This window comes from Bos grunniens, chromosome 18 (genome assembly GCF_055505025.1).
Source record: "Bos grunniens cultivar Pamir isolate PY7600 chromosome 18, Bosgru_T2T1.0, whole genome shotgun sequence".
NCBI lineage: Eukaryota > Metazoa > Chordata > Mammalia > Artiodactyla > Bovidae > Bos > Bos grunniens.
Genome location: NC_141182.1, coordinates 12,430,648 through 12,443,295, shown reverse-complemented (window position 1 = coordinate 12,443,295; position 12,648 = coordinate 12,430,648). Strand labels below are relative to the sequence as shown.

Here is a 12,648-nt window from a genome sequence, read left to right as displayed (position 1 = left end):
ATAAAGCGTCTGCTCTTGGGGGGCCACGTCAGATGTGGTGTCTCAGTGCATGCATGCACATGTGTGTGTATTCGTGTCCAGCTCTTTGCAACCCCATGGCCCATAGTTCACCGGGCCTCTCCATCCATGGGATTTTCCAGGCAAGAATACTGGAGTGAGTTGCCATTTCCTCCTCCAGGGGATCTTCCTGACCCAGGAAATCAAACGCTCATCTCCCGCGTCTCCTGCATTGCAGGTGGCTTCTTTACCTTGGAGCCACCGGGGAGTCCCTGTCTCAGTGCTTATCCTAGAGTCACTGAGGACCCAGATCTCTTCATCCTTGTTCTCTGCTGTCTTCTGCACATGGTGCTTATCTTGTCACCTCATGCCTATAGGCTGCTGCCATAGCTCAGACGTCACACCCTTTCTCTCGCATCCCGAACAAGAAAGAAGGCAGCAAGTGAAAAAAGACACTTTGCTTTTAAAAGGGAAGAGCAGCTTTCCGAGAAGCCCAGCCGAGATAGATGGTTTCACATCATTGTTTTGAGCTCAGATTCTGGACAGACTGGGTTCAAACCCCTGCTCTGCCCTTACTAGCTGTGTGGCTGCGGGCAAGTTACACCACCCCGCCCTGTGCCTGTGGCCCCTTCCTTGAAGCAGGGAGTTAGGAGGATTAGGGAGCAGGGTGTGTGAAATGCAGGCACAGGGTGCGCTGCCACTGCTCTTAGCCTCGCCAGCCGTTCTGTGGCTGAGGCTGCGCAAAGGGTGTGGCGCAGAGGTATAAAGGGTCTGCCTGAGAGCCCTGCAAAAAACGAACCGTCTCTCGGGGACTTGTATTACAAGCGCGTGAGCATGAGGCATGAGAGCTCTGCTTGTTGCAGCCGCTGTGCTGGGGTCTCGCTTGTTGTAGCTTTATATGACTTGTAACTGAGTGTGTGCTGAAGTCTGAACCCCTCTGCACTTCCCCGAGAGGCAGCAGTTCACCCCGGGAAGGATTAGCATGTCATGGTAGGAATGCAAAGAGAGAGCTTCCACTTCCAAAACAGGCCCTCAGGGTCTGCGGCTTCCTGATGGTCTGGAGACTTTGAGAAGACAAGTGTTTCCTGCATTCTAGTCACTGCCCTTACGCTTCCAGAGGCAAGACCCCCGAGGCAGGCTGGGGTGGGGGGAGGGTCACTTGAGCCCAGGTGGCAGGGCTACTTGGTCACACTCAGGCCGCAGCATTGAGAAGGGAAGCCGGAGAGCAGTGAAGTAAGGCCGCCAGGCATGGGACCAAGGTCCTCAGAGTCGACTCTGATGGGGTGTGGGGTGGTAGATGCCATTGGAGAAGCAGGGATCTGAGAGCCTTGGGGCTGGTAGCAAGTCCCTGGGTCACTTGTCCCCTGCTTTTTACATGGAACCACACATCTTCTGCAGAAAGGAGACAGAGACCTCCAAGGGGGCAGAGAGCAGTAGTAACCAGTGTGTGAGTGTCCTGTGGCCCTGAAACAAAGGACCACAAGCAGGGTGGCGTAAAGCAGCAGGAGTCATTCCCAGAGAGGCCAAAAGTCTGCAGTTGGGGTATTGATGGGGTGTCAGATACACACCCCCAGGGGCCATGCCCCCTCCAGAGGCTCCAGGGGAGGGTCCCTCCTGCCTCTCCTGGATCCTGGGGGCTCCAGGAATCCTCGGCTTATGGCTGCTTTGCCTGGTCCCTGCCTCTGTCCTCACCTGGCTTCCCCTCTTCTCTGTGTGTTCTCTTCTGTCACTTATAAGGACACTGTCCCAGGATTTAGGGCCACCCCAGTCCAGTCTCAAGACTCTTAACTTACACGCGCAAAGATCCTTTTTCCAAATGAAGTCACTTTCCCAGGTTTCAGGGGTTAGGACACGGACATTTCATTTTGAGGGGTCATCACCGACCATCAATAGCCATTCAAAGGCCCCCAGCTGCACTGAGATAGTGGAAGTTGTAGAAGAAACTGTCCCATCTCATTTGCCTGGAAAGCAAAGCTGGAGTGTGGGGGCGGGGAGGAGAGGGTGGAAGATGTGTTTGCAGGTGTGGGCTTGGCGGCGGCCATAAAGGTCCAGATGCCGTGTGTCTAAACGAGGGAGAAGCTAAAGCCCGCCCGTGGGTGGTGTCCCACACAGCGTGTGGGGCTGAGGGGTGGGTCCATGGTGTCGGGGGCCAGAACTGTAGTTTCTCTGGTTCGTCGGCCAGCCATAGACTGCTGCCCCCGTGTACATGGCTCCGCATGAGCGAGTCCAGTGCTGGGCAGGGGAAGGACGCAGGGGCAGGGTTGAGGGGCGGGCACCCCCAGGGCTGGTGTTGAGGTTGGTGTACATGATGGCACGGCCGCCCAGGTTCCCCGCGGTCAGCGTGTGTATTGGTTTCTCGGGGCCTGTCTGCTCTGCTCGTTCACTGCTTGGCACCCCTTCCCTTGAGGGCATGTCGTGCAGTCATCGCACCCAGCACCTGGTCACGTGGCCACAACTAGCTGCAAGGAAGTCTGGAAGTGGATTCTTTACGGACAGTGGCCAATTGCTGAGCGGAAAATTCGATTACCATGAAAGAAGGGGGAAAGGAGGTGCCGGTTGACAGACCGTGTCTGCAAAGGAGGGGACTGGCATTCTGGGGACAGGCTCAGCTTCTCCTGACTCCTCGGCTGCCTGGCATTTGCTGGAGGAAGGGTGATGGATCTTGGCCTGGGAAAGCCCTTGGCCTTCACACTGACCTGGGTCCTTGGGCGTAGCAGCCATGGGCCGTCACCAGCTTAGCCTTCTCCTTGTGCATCAGCTGGCACCCCAGCATGGCAGGGGTCCAGCTCTGTCCTCTGAGATGCTGACCCACTTCCCGTGCAGAGCTGAGGGGAACTACGCTGACAGATCGCTTAGACGCCACACACCACCTGGGCAGCTGTCAGTGTGCTGTGCTTGTTGAGAAGCTGCAACGCTGTCCAGCCGACAGCCCTGTGCAGAGTGGGGTCAGACACCCCCTAGAGTAGCTTGTCCACGGCCATCGGGGGCCCGCAGGCAGCTCTAGCACCACTCCTCTTCGGGATATTAGGCAGCCAGCAAGCTCAGTGAGGTCACTGTCTGCAGGATGACGAGGCTGCCTCCACTCCCTGGCAAGGTCCTGCTTGCCTTGTTTGTTTCAGATCCTCCTGCCAGACCCCAAAACCAAGCACCCGCCCCATCCCGTTGTCTTTGAGGCTCACTTCATTTTCACAATGGAAAATGAAATTGCCTTTTGTGGGAGGTATAGCTCTTCCTTTGTCTCCCTACTCCAGCTCACCCCCTTTATTCATTTATTCAGCAAATAATAAGGAAGACACATACATTCACTGAGTCCCTGCAAGGGGCCAGGGCCTGTGCCAGAACTTGCCAGACATCTTCTCCGTGGCCAATCGGTGTGTGATGTCATGGCTAGGCAGACACAGAGGCAACAATACCACACATAACTGTTGTGTCAAACGCAGCATGGATTGTCCACGAAGAATATGAAAATGGGCCTAGCCTCACTAGGACTCTTGAGGAAGTGCACATAAAAACATCCAGGGAACCCCACCTCTGGGTATATTTCCAAAAGAACCGACGATAATGTTTTGAAGAGATATTTGCACATCCGTGGGTGGAAGCAGAGCCAGTGTTCATTAGTGGATGGGGTGGAAGCAGAGCCAGTGTTCATTAGAGGATGAGTGGATAAACAAATATGCTCCATCATCTAACGTAGTATTGAGCTGTAAAAGGAAAAAGAGCAACGTGGATGAATCTTGAGGGCATTATGCGAAAGTGAAGTCAGCCAGTCACACAGGACAAATACTGTGTGATTTCACTTATACAAGGTACCTAGAGTAGCCAGATTCATAGAGACAGACAGGACCATGGTGGGTGCTGGGGGCTTGGGCAGGGGAGATGGGAGTTCAATGGGGTTTCAGTTTGGGAAGATGAATAAGTTTAAGGAGATCTGTTTCACAACAGTGGGAACGTACTTAACACTCCTGAACTGTACACTTAAAAATGGCCAGGATGATAACGTTCATGTTATGTGGCTTTTTCTTTGGTGGGGGGATTCCCTGGTGGCTCAGACGGTAAAGAATCTGCCTGCACAATTTTAAAAAAAAACAAGGAAACATTTTTTACCCATTGAATTATATTAATGGTGGGAGTGTCAATCAGTAAATAATTTCTAGGAGAATAATCTAGAAATGTCCTTAACGTCTTAAATGCACGCATCCTTGGATGCCCCAGTGTCTCACTTGAAAATCTCTAGAAACAAAGAAGGTGGCTGGTTGGTATAAATGAGATCCACGGAGTCCCTCAGCCCTGCGCCCAGCACCCCACAGCACTCAGACGTAGCTGTGGTTACAACCATCACAGCGTTGTAACAGTGACCCCTGCAGTCAGGGGTCTCCAGGGCAACAGAAACAATAGAGTGAGTGTAATGTATAGGAGAGATACATTATACGTATGAGGTATGTGAGGAGAGTCACTTCAGGGAACTGGCTTTTTGCAGGAATGCCATTGCAGAGGCTGGCACCTCCGAAACCTGCAGAGCAGGCAGGAAGCGCAGGCAGACTTTCTTCCTCTCCAGGAAACCTCAGTTTTGCTCTTAAGACCTTCCCCTGATTGGACGAGGCCCACCCACACAATCCAGGGTCACCTCCTTTACTTAAAGCCAGCTGACTGTCGATTCAGTCCACACCTCCCAGATATCTTTGGAGCAACACCTGGATGAGTGTTTGATTGAATAACTGGGCATGACAGCCTGGCCAAGTCCTCATCAACCAGACCGTTGCAGGGGCTCACACTGCCAGGCCGGGTCCCTCTTCCCTGCAGGGCTCTGGGGATCAGGCCGGGCAGCGAGCAGCTCCGTCAGTGTCTTCTGTGGTTCCACTGGCTCAGCCCATCCAGGCAGAATTATCTCAAGGGATTTGCTGTAACATTGAGGTTTTAGCTACTCATCCTCCATGTCTGAGTTTGTCAGTTTGACCAGAGAAGATCTGGGTCTTCACCATTTGCTGGCCTTTCTGCCTCCAGGCAAGTGGACACATGGACGGCCTGCCCATTAGAGGTGGACCCTGCCCATGGGTTGATGGTGGGACCAGGAAGCGAGGATAGCCATAGCCGTGATTCCTGAGCACTTACTAGGCACCAGGAGGCTTTAATCACGTTACAAGTATTAACCCTATCATCACACAGCTGGATACTGATTGTACATGCGTGCTCAGTAGCTCAGTCTATCCAACTCTTTGTGACCCCATGGACTGTAGGCCACCCCCACCCCCACCCCCGCCCCTGCAGGCCTTTCTGTCAATCAGATTCTCCAGGCAAGAACACTGAGGTGGGATTTCCTCCTCCAATACTGGATTGCCTTTTTTTCCTCCAGGGGATCTTCCCACCCCAGGGATCAAGCCCACATCTCCTGCGTCTCCTGCACTGGCAGGTGGATTCTTTACCACTGCACCATCTGGGAAGCAGCACTTTGCTGCTGCTACTGCTGCTGCTGCTAAGTCGCCTCAGTCGTGTCCGACTCTGTGCGACCCCAGAGACGGCAGCCCACCAGGCTCCCCCGTCCCTGGGATTCTCCAGGCAAGAACACTGGAGTGGGTTGCCATTTCCTTCTCCAGTGCATGAAAGTGAAAAGTGGAAGTGAAGTCGCTCAGTCATGTCCAACTCTTAGTGAGCCCATGGACTGCAGCCTACCAGGCTCCTCTGTCCATGGGATTTGCCAGACAAGAGTACTGGAGTGGGGTGCCATTGTCTTCTCCGCGGATACTATAATTACACCCATTTAAGGACAAGGAAACTGAGGCCCCAAAAGGCTAAGTCACCTCCTCAGGGTCACGTGGCTAATACATGGGGAATCAGGGTTCAAACCCTGACCCTCTGGCTCCAGAATCCATCCTCCTGTGCCTATACTGTGTGCCATCCTAGAATGTCACTGTCTGTCCCTTTGTCAGGCTGGGGAGGTGACAGCTGAGGGCAGGGCACACATCTGGGAGCCTCAGCCCCAACTCCAAGCTCCTCTTTGGACAAACCCAAACTTCCTCTCTCCCTTGAGGACGCATCTCCTTGTCCAGAGCAGGGCTTAATCCCCTCTGTCTCTTCTCTGGAATGTTTCGAGAATTTGTGTCTGTCAAATGCTTTGGAGAAACATGAAAAGAATTTTTTAAATGCCAAGTCTTTTTTTTTTTTTTAATCAATTATAGATTTGCCTTTGGAGGTAACCCTATGACAACCTGAAATCCCAAACCCTCATCCTACCAGAGTGAACACAAATAATCGCTCCGCTGGGCTTTCAGCGATCGCTTAGAATTTCACGTTCACAGGCACTGAGCCGAGAAGTGGGGTCTGGAGAGGGAGTCTGGAGCCTCGAGCCCCGCATGCTCCCTAAGCGGAGCCGCGTGGCACCGCTGCAAGTGGCGTGTGCACCGTCAGAGCAATTCTGGCAGGCCCTCTTGAGGGGCCTGGTAACGAGACACTCCGCAAACTGGAAGACATTAGCCCCAACCACAGACCATCCAGTTGGTCCATCTTCCCAAATGTGTGAAGCACTTGGTTTTAGAACAACAGGAAGACGGGAATCACCTGGAACCGCAGATCTGAATTTCATCCTGGCTGCCATGTCCCCCAGGGAAGCCCTGTTTCTCTGTGGGCGAAAAGTGGCGGGCACAGCACCACCTGGTGCCCCCACCTCCACCTTGGGGCTGGCATATCTCAGGGAGGGTGACATCTCCATGCCCTGCATCCCAGCCTGGCGCGCTTGCACAACGAGCCCGCCATCCAGCCAGGCCTGGAAACATGAGTGCCTCCACTGAGTCCACCAGGCCTCAGAAACCACCACAAAATCACTGCCTTCCCTCTGCTTTGCTTTGCAGAGCTGCCCCCCTCTCATGGCAGCTCCAGGAGGCCCTTCTGACAAGAGAGCATTGTGGCTGGGGTCTGGCCCCTCCCCGCCACAAAAGGGCCTTTCAGGGTTGTGATCTGGGAGGTGGGGACCGCACGCCTGCTCATTAGCCAGCTCTGGGCGCGACGGCCCCGGCTCACCGAGTGAGCGGTACCTGGAACCAAATGCTCTCATCTGGAATCAAGCGCTTTATTTGATTTTCAACAGGGAGCTCTCCTGCCGGCAGCAAACTTGTTTGTCCAGGGGGAAGTGGTTGGCTGTTTACACCAGCAGATGACATAGGACGCTCGTAGTCCCGCTGTTGGAAAAGCGATTGCCTTCTGGAAGAAAGGCTACGTTCAAACGGATGGATTTATGGCGTCGCTGGTTTCGGAAGGACACCAAAGGGATGGCCGGCCCTGGTCACGTGCGGGGAGCTTGGCGGCTTGGAGGAAGGACAGGAGGGAAGGAAACTTCATGCTCTGTCCTTCGGGCCCTGGGAGCCTTCAACCACCTGAACAAACAGCTAATTCACAAGGCCTCCATCCTTAGAAGGCGTCTGAGAGAGGGCGGGCGGGTGTGGACGACAGCCGGCTCGTGGAGAGCGGGGCAGTGTGCGCGTGCCTCCGCCGGGGATCTCAGATCTAATTGCTTTCAGCAGAGCCCGGCCCGCCGTGTAATTAAGCCAAGGGGGCTGCGGGCTCCCAGGTCTAAGTGATTTCATGTGCTTTCAGTGATTGTGCTGAGCTCCTTGGATGAAAGTGCTGCTTTATTTTCACCTACAAGATGGTTCCCAGGGAGGACCTCGCTGGGGCTGGGGGCTGCTTTCCTGCTGCGGCGGTGAGGGTGGGGAGAGCAGGAAGAGGAGCTTCGGGGGCCCCGCCACGTCAGCCGGGGTGGCCCGCGGGCCCCAGGTCCACGTGGATAGCCGGAGCCAGCGTGTGCCTCCTTGCAGGACCCGCTCGTCAAAGCCAAGGTTTTATCACTGGAGCCTCGAGTGTCCCTGCTCTTTGATCCACCTCTATTTTTGTCATTAAAAGTGATCAAAATGACCCAAAATGTAAGTAAGGGAGGAGCTGGGCAGGATGGAGACTGCCAGAGTGTGGTGGAGCTTTATCCATTCAGCCCATGAAAGCTGCAGAGAGGAGTGGTCCAGGAGAGATTCTGAAATGGGGGGAGAGGCACCCCAACTGGGCATCTGGGGAGGAGGGAAGAGCATGAACCGGATTCCACCCTTGCTTGAAAAGTACCCCCAACAGTTCAGAGTGTGTTAATTTTCAAAAATTTATTCTGTTTCCCCTCATCATCTGATAATACCCTCTGGCCATGTGGCCTCGGGCAAATTCTCTGAACCCTTTGATTTTTTTAAAGGGTAAAACAGGATGATAATACCTACCTGCTGCCGGGGAGTTATTGCAAGGATGGAATGAGATATGTGTGTTAAGATATACACCTGTTGACCTAAAAAAAAAGTGCATATTGTATTGTTAAATGAGAAAGGAAAACCTGTTGTTAAAAGATAAGAGCAATGGCAAAACCTCGCATGGCAGATCCTAGGCTCCGTATACAACGCTCACAGTGCGATGCGGCTGGTACTATTATTAACCCCACTTGGCAGATGAGGGAACAGAGTTACAGAGACACAAGTAACCTGCCCCCAAACACACACAGCTTTAAGTGGCCTAGCCAGGATCTGTGCCCTAAACCACGGTGGTGCCCCCCATTACCGCCCCCTGTTCTGTAAACACAAACCTCAGTAAATCCCCGTGTGTTTATGTCAACGTGGAGCAAAGTGTGAGAGGGCACACCCAGACACAATCCCCCAAGGTCACCTTGGAGCAGGAGTGGCAGTGGGAACAGAGATGGGGGGGGAGAATATTCGCTGTAGGTCTGGGTCATCTTCCATCACTTGTCATTTTAAAGATGAATTTAATAAAAAACTTTTTGAAAAGAAAGAAAATGGTTTGGACTCCAGAAGCTTTGCGCGACTTCTCAATTCCCCGAGTCCATTTGTTTGGCATCTTCATGAGACTGGAGCAGACAGCAGGTGGGCTGTTTTGTGGTCAGAGTTGGTTGTCAGAAGAACAACGGTGTGGGCTTAGGGTGTGTATTCCTGAGATCTGGCCTGAGTTTCTTTGCTTCTGGCTCAGCAGTCCTGGGTGCTCGGCGGGGAAAGGGCGTGTGGTCCTAGCAGTGCTGAAGCTCCAGTGGGGACAGAATGACACTGATGAATGCCAAGTCTCCCAGGATTTTGTATGACCTCCTAGTGACCCCCTCTCCCCGCCCCGGCCCCGACAAAGGGCGGGCTCTTCTCTAACTGAAGCCCCTCATGCTTACCTTTACATGAGGTCTCGGTTCTTGGCTGGGACAGGCTAACTCCCGTCTGGAGGCTGACTGCTGGCCAGCTTGCCGTTTCTTGCTCACTTGTCAACCAGACCCAGGATCTCTGCTCAGGGGCAGGCTGGAGCAAGTGGATTTCTTTCTTGCTCTGCTGACATTCTTCCAGTATTAGTGGGTATGTTACTTTGGCCCAAAATATGGTGAAGCCTAACGATGTTAGTAAAATGGATTACTGTCTGCTCTCCCTCACGTTTCCTGGCATAGGAGTCAGGGCAGAAATACAGCTATTGTGACTTGGGGTTTCTTTGTCATAATCATTATATATATATATATACTCACACACACACACATATATATACACATACATATATTAGAAAATACAGAGGGAGTCTAACCTACATGAAGTGAGCATCTCTCTTGAGTTTCATGAGCTGGGGTTCAGAATTCTTGATCTCCTGCTGTCTCAGTTTGGACCTCCAAGAAGCAAAGCCTGAGCCAAGACCTGGGTGGGGTGGTTTACTTGGGTGAGGGGAGCTCATGCAGGACACATGAGGGAGTTTGCAGACTGGGACGGGGAGGAAGCAAAGGGTGCCGTAATGCACTATGAGTGAGTGAGGTCCCCCAGAGGCCCCCTGAGGACCCTGGTGGACTGTCCCAGACCCCGGGATGCGGAGGGCTGGGGTGGTTGTCCAGAGCCTGCTGGTTGAGGATGCCCTGGACAGTAGCCTCCTGTACTTGACAGCTGCTCCTATACACGTCTGGCCAGTTCCCTTGGGGACAGAGGAATCCCCAACCCCCTCCAGTGGGTCAGATGAGGTGGGACATCATCAGCGAGCTGGGCAGTGTGCCTGCTGCTGCAGGTACCATCAGGTGGGCCAGGGGCATTGGGGCCAATGCGTCAACCCCCCTGCCCCCCCCAATATATTCGTACATAAAAGGGTTTAGGTCCTTGAAAACCTTCTCTCACTCCTGTTGCCTCGCTCGTCAAGAAGTATGTCTCAGGGAGTAAAAGTATTGCTAAACATCTAAGGAGTACTGTCATTAAAATTAATCATCATGTACCCATAATTAGAATTAGGATTGGCTTAAGATAAGAGATGCACAATAGCAATTGCTAAAGTCACTGATTCTCAAATTTTAATCTGCACATAGATCAGCCAGGAATCATGTTTAAAATGCAGATTCTAATCCAGTAGATTTGGGATAGGGTTGAGCTTCTATATTTCTAACAGAAATGCTGGCTGCTGGTCTGCAAATCACAGATTGAGTAGCAAGGGTTTACAAGTTAGAAGTTTCTCTTTCATGAAGATACTGACAGATAGCCTGGGCTAGTATGCATTTTTCTATATAGTCCTGAGGGACCAGGCCTCTCCCATCTTGTTACTGTAATGTGAGCAACCTCCATTCCCCAGATCCAGTGGATGGCCCAAGATCGCTGCCTCAATTCCAGCTATCTCACTTACATTCCAGTTAGCAGGAGAGAAAGGGAGGAAGAGGGGCCAAGTTGCTGTGGTTTTACAAATTTAAGCATTTTGTAGATCCACATGCATTTGTAAGAAATAATGCAGAGAGAGTTCATGTACCCTTCACCCAGTTTCTCCCAATGACAACACCTTGAAAAGCAATATTACAGTATCACTAACAGGATATCGACATCAACATAATCTTCTGTCTAATTTAGATTTCTGCAGCGTTGCTTGTACTCGTGTGTATGTAGTCCTGTGCCATTTTATCACCTGTCTGTGCTTGTGTATCCACCACAGTCAAGATATACAACAGTCCCATCACCAAAAGGCTCCTGGGCTGCCCTTTATGGCCATGCCCACCTCCCTCCCACCTGTGTCTCTGGTCCTTCACTCCTGGCTGCCAGGGGCAGAGAGTTTTGGCCAAGGTTTTTTTTTTTTTTTTGGATGCACCATGTGACACATGGAATCTTAGTTCCCCAGCCAGGGATGGAACCTGTGCCCCCTGAATTGGAAATGTGGTGTCTTAACCACTGGATCACCAGGGAAGTACCACTGGCCAAGATTCTTGATTCCAGTCATCACAGTAGTATTTCCTGTCCTTAAACTCCATGTAATAGAATCACAGAGCGTATACTCTGTATCCAGCTGCTTTTTGTCGGCATGCTTTTGAGCTTCATCCCTCATATTTTCCACATCAGGAGGTGTGTGTGTATTTTTAATTGCCCCTCATTCCATTACTTAAGTAAATGATAATGTGTTTGTCCAGTCACCTGTTGAGTCATTTGGCTTGTTTCCACTTTTTGGCTATTATGAATAAAGCTGCTATGAAAATTTGCATCCCTGCCCTTTTAGGGAACATTTGTTTTCAGTTATGTTGGGTAAATGCTCGGGAGTGGAATTGCTGGGTTGCAAGGTAGACATATGTTCTGCTCAATAATACACCACCGAGCTGGTTTCCAAAGTGACGTGTTTGGTATTGTCAGTGGACTTCGTTTCAGTCATTCTGGCGTGTGTGTGCTGTCTCTGTGTGGTGTTGGTTTGCATTTCTGATGGCTAATTATGTTGAGCATCTTTTCATGTGATAAATGGCTTTTTGTATAACTTCTTCCTTTTTTTTTTTGGCCACAGCATACAGCGTGTGGGATCTTAGTTCCCTGACAGGAATGGAACCCACACTCCCGCAATGGAAGCTCAGAGTCTTAATCACCAGACTGCCAGGGATGTCCCAGTATATCTTCTTTTATGAAGCATCTGTTCAAATAGTTTGCACATCTTAAGCATTGAATTCCCTTTTTTATTATTGAGTCATAGGAGTTCCTGTATTTTGGATATGATCCTGCGTTAGACAAATGTTTTGCAAGCATTTTCTCACAATCTATAACTTCCCTTTTCATTTTCTTAATGGTGTCTCTTTTTTTAAAAAAGAATTAGTTAATCAATTATTTATTTATTTTTGGCTGTGCTGGGTCTTTGTTGCCGAGCGGGCTCTCCTCTGGTTGCGGCGAGCGGGGGACGCTCTTCATTGCGGAGCATGGGCTTCTCATGGCAGTGGCTTCTCTGGCTGTGGAGCACAGGCTCTAGGGCGAGTGGGCTTCAGTGGCAGGGGCGTGTGGGCTCAGTAGTTGTGGAGTATGGGCTCCGTTGTTCCAAGGCATGTGGGATCTTCCCAGACCAGGGATCGAACCTGTGTCTTCTGCACTGGCAAGCAGATTCCCTGAGCCACCGGGGAAGCCCCAGTGGTGTCTGTTAAAGAACAGAGGTTTTAAATTTTGGTGAAGTATAATTTAGCAGTTTTTAATTTAGTTTCTAGTACTTTTTGTGTTCTCACTAATAAATTGTATTTTGTCTATGTGTCTTGGCTCCTTAGGTATACAGTCCACCTCAGATTTTTGTGTATGGTGTCAGAGAAATATCAAGGTTCATTTTTTTCTCCCTAAGGATATTCAGTTGTTTCAGCAGCATTTGTTATAAAGGTCATTTCCCACTCTGAATTTA

General features: G+C 51.3%; 2 long non-coding RNA genes across 4 annotated transcripts in view; one reads left to right on the top strand and one right to left on the bottom strand.

Moving 5' to 3' along the window:
• Positions 1–12,648, top strand: part of LOC147353051 (uncharacterized) — a 435,406-nt gene that overhangs the window by 27,270 nt on the left and 395,488 nt on the right. The window lies entirely within an intron of this gene.
• On the bottom strand, positions 3,587–7,497 carry LOC147353054 (uncharacterized). Of its 2 annotated transcripts, none has more exons than XR_015145331.1 (2): positions 7,009–7,497; positions 3,587–3,698 (listed from the first exon to the last, which is right to left on the bottom strand). It is a non-coding gene; the product is annotated as an uncharacterized LOC147353054 (long non-coding RNA). The 2 variants fall into 2 exon arrangements; XR_015145330.1 differs by lacking the exon at positions 7,009–7,497 and adding an exon at positions 6,550–6,736.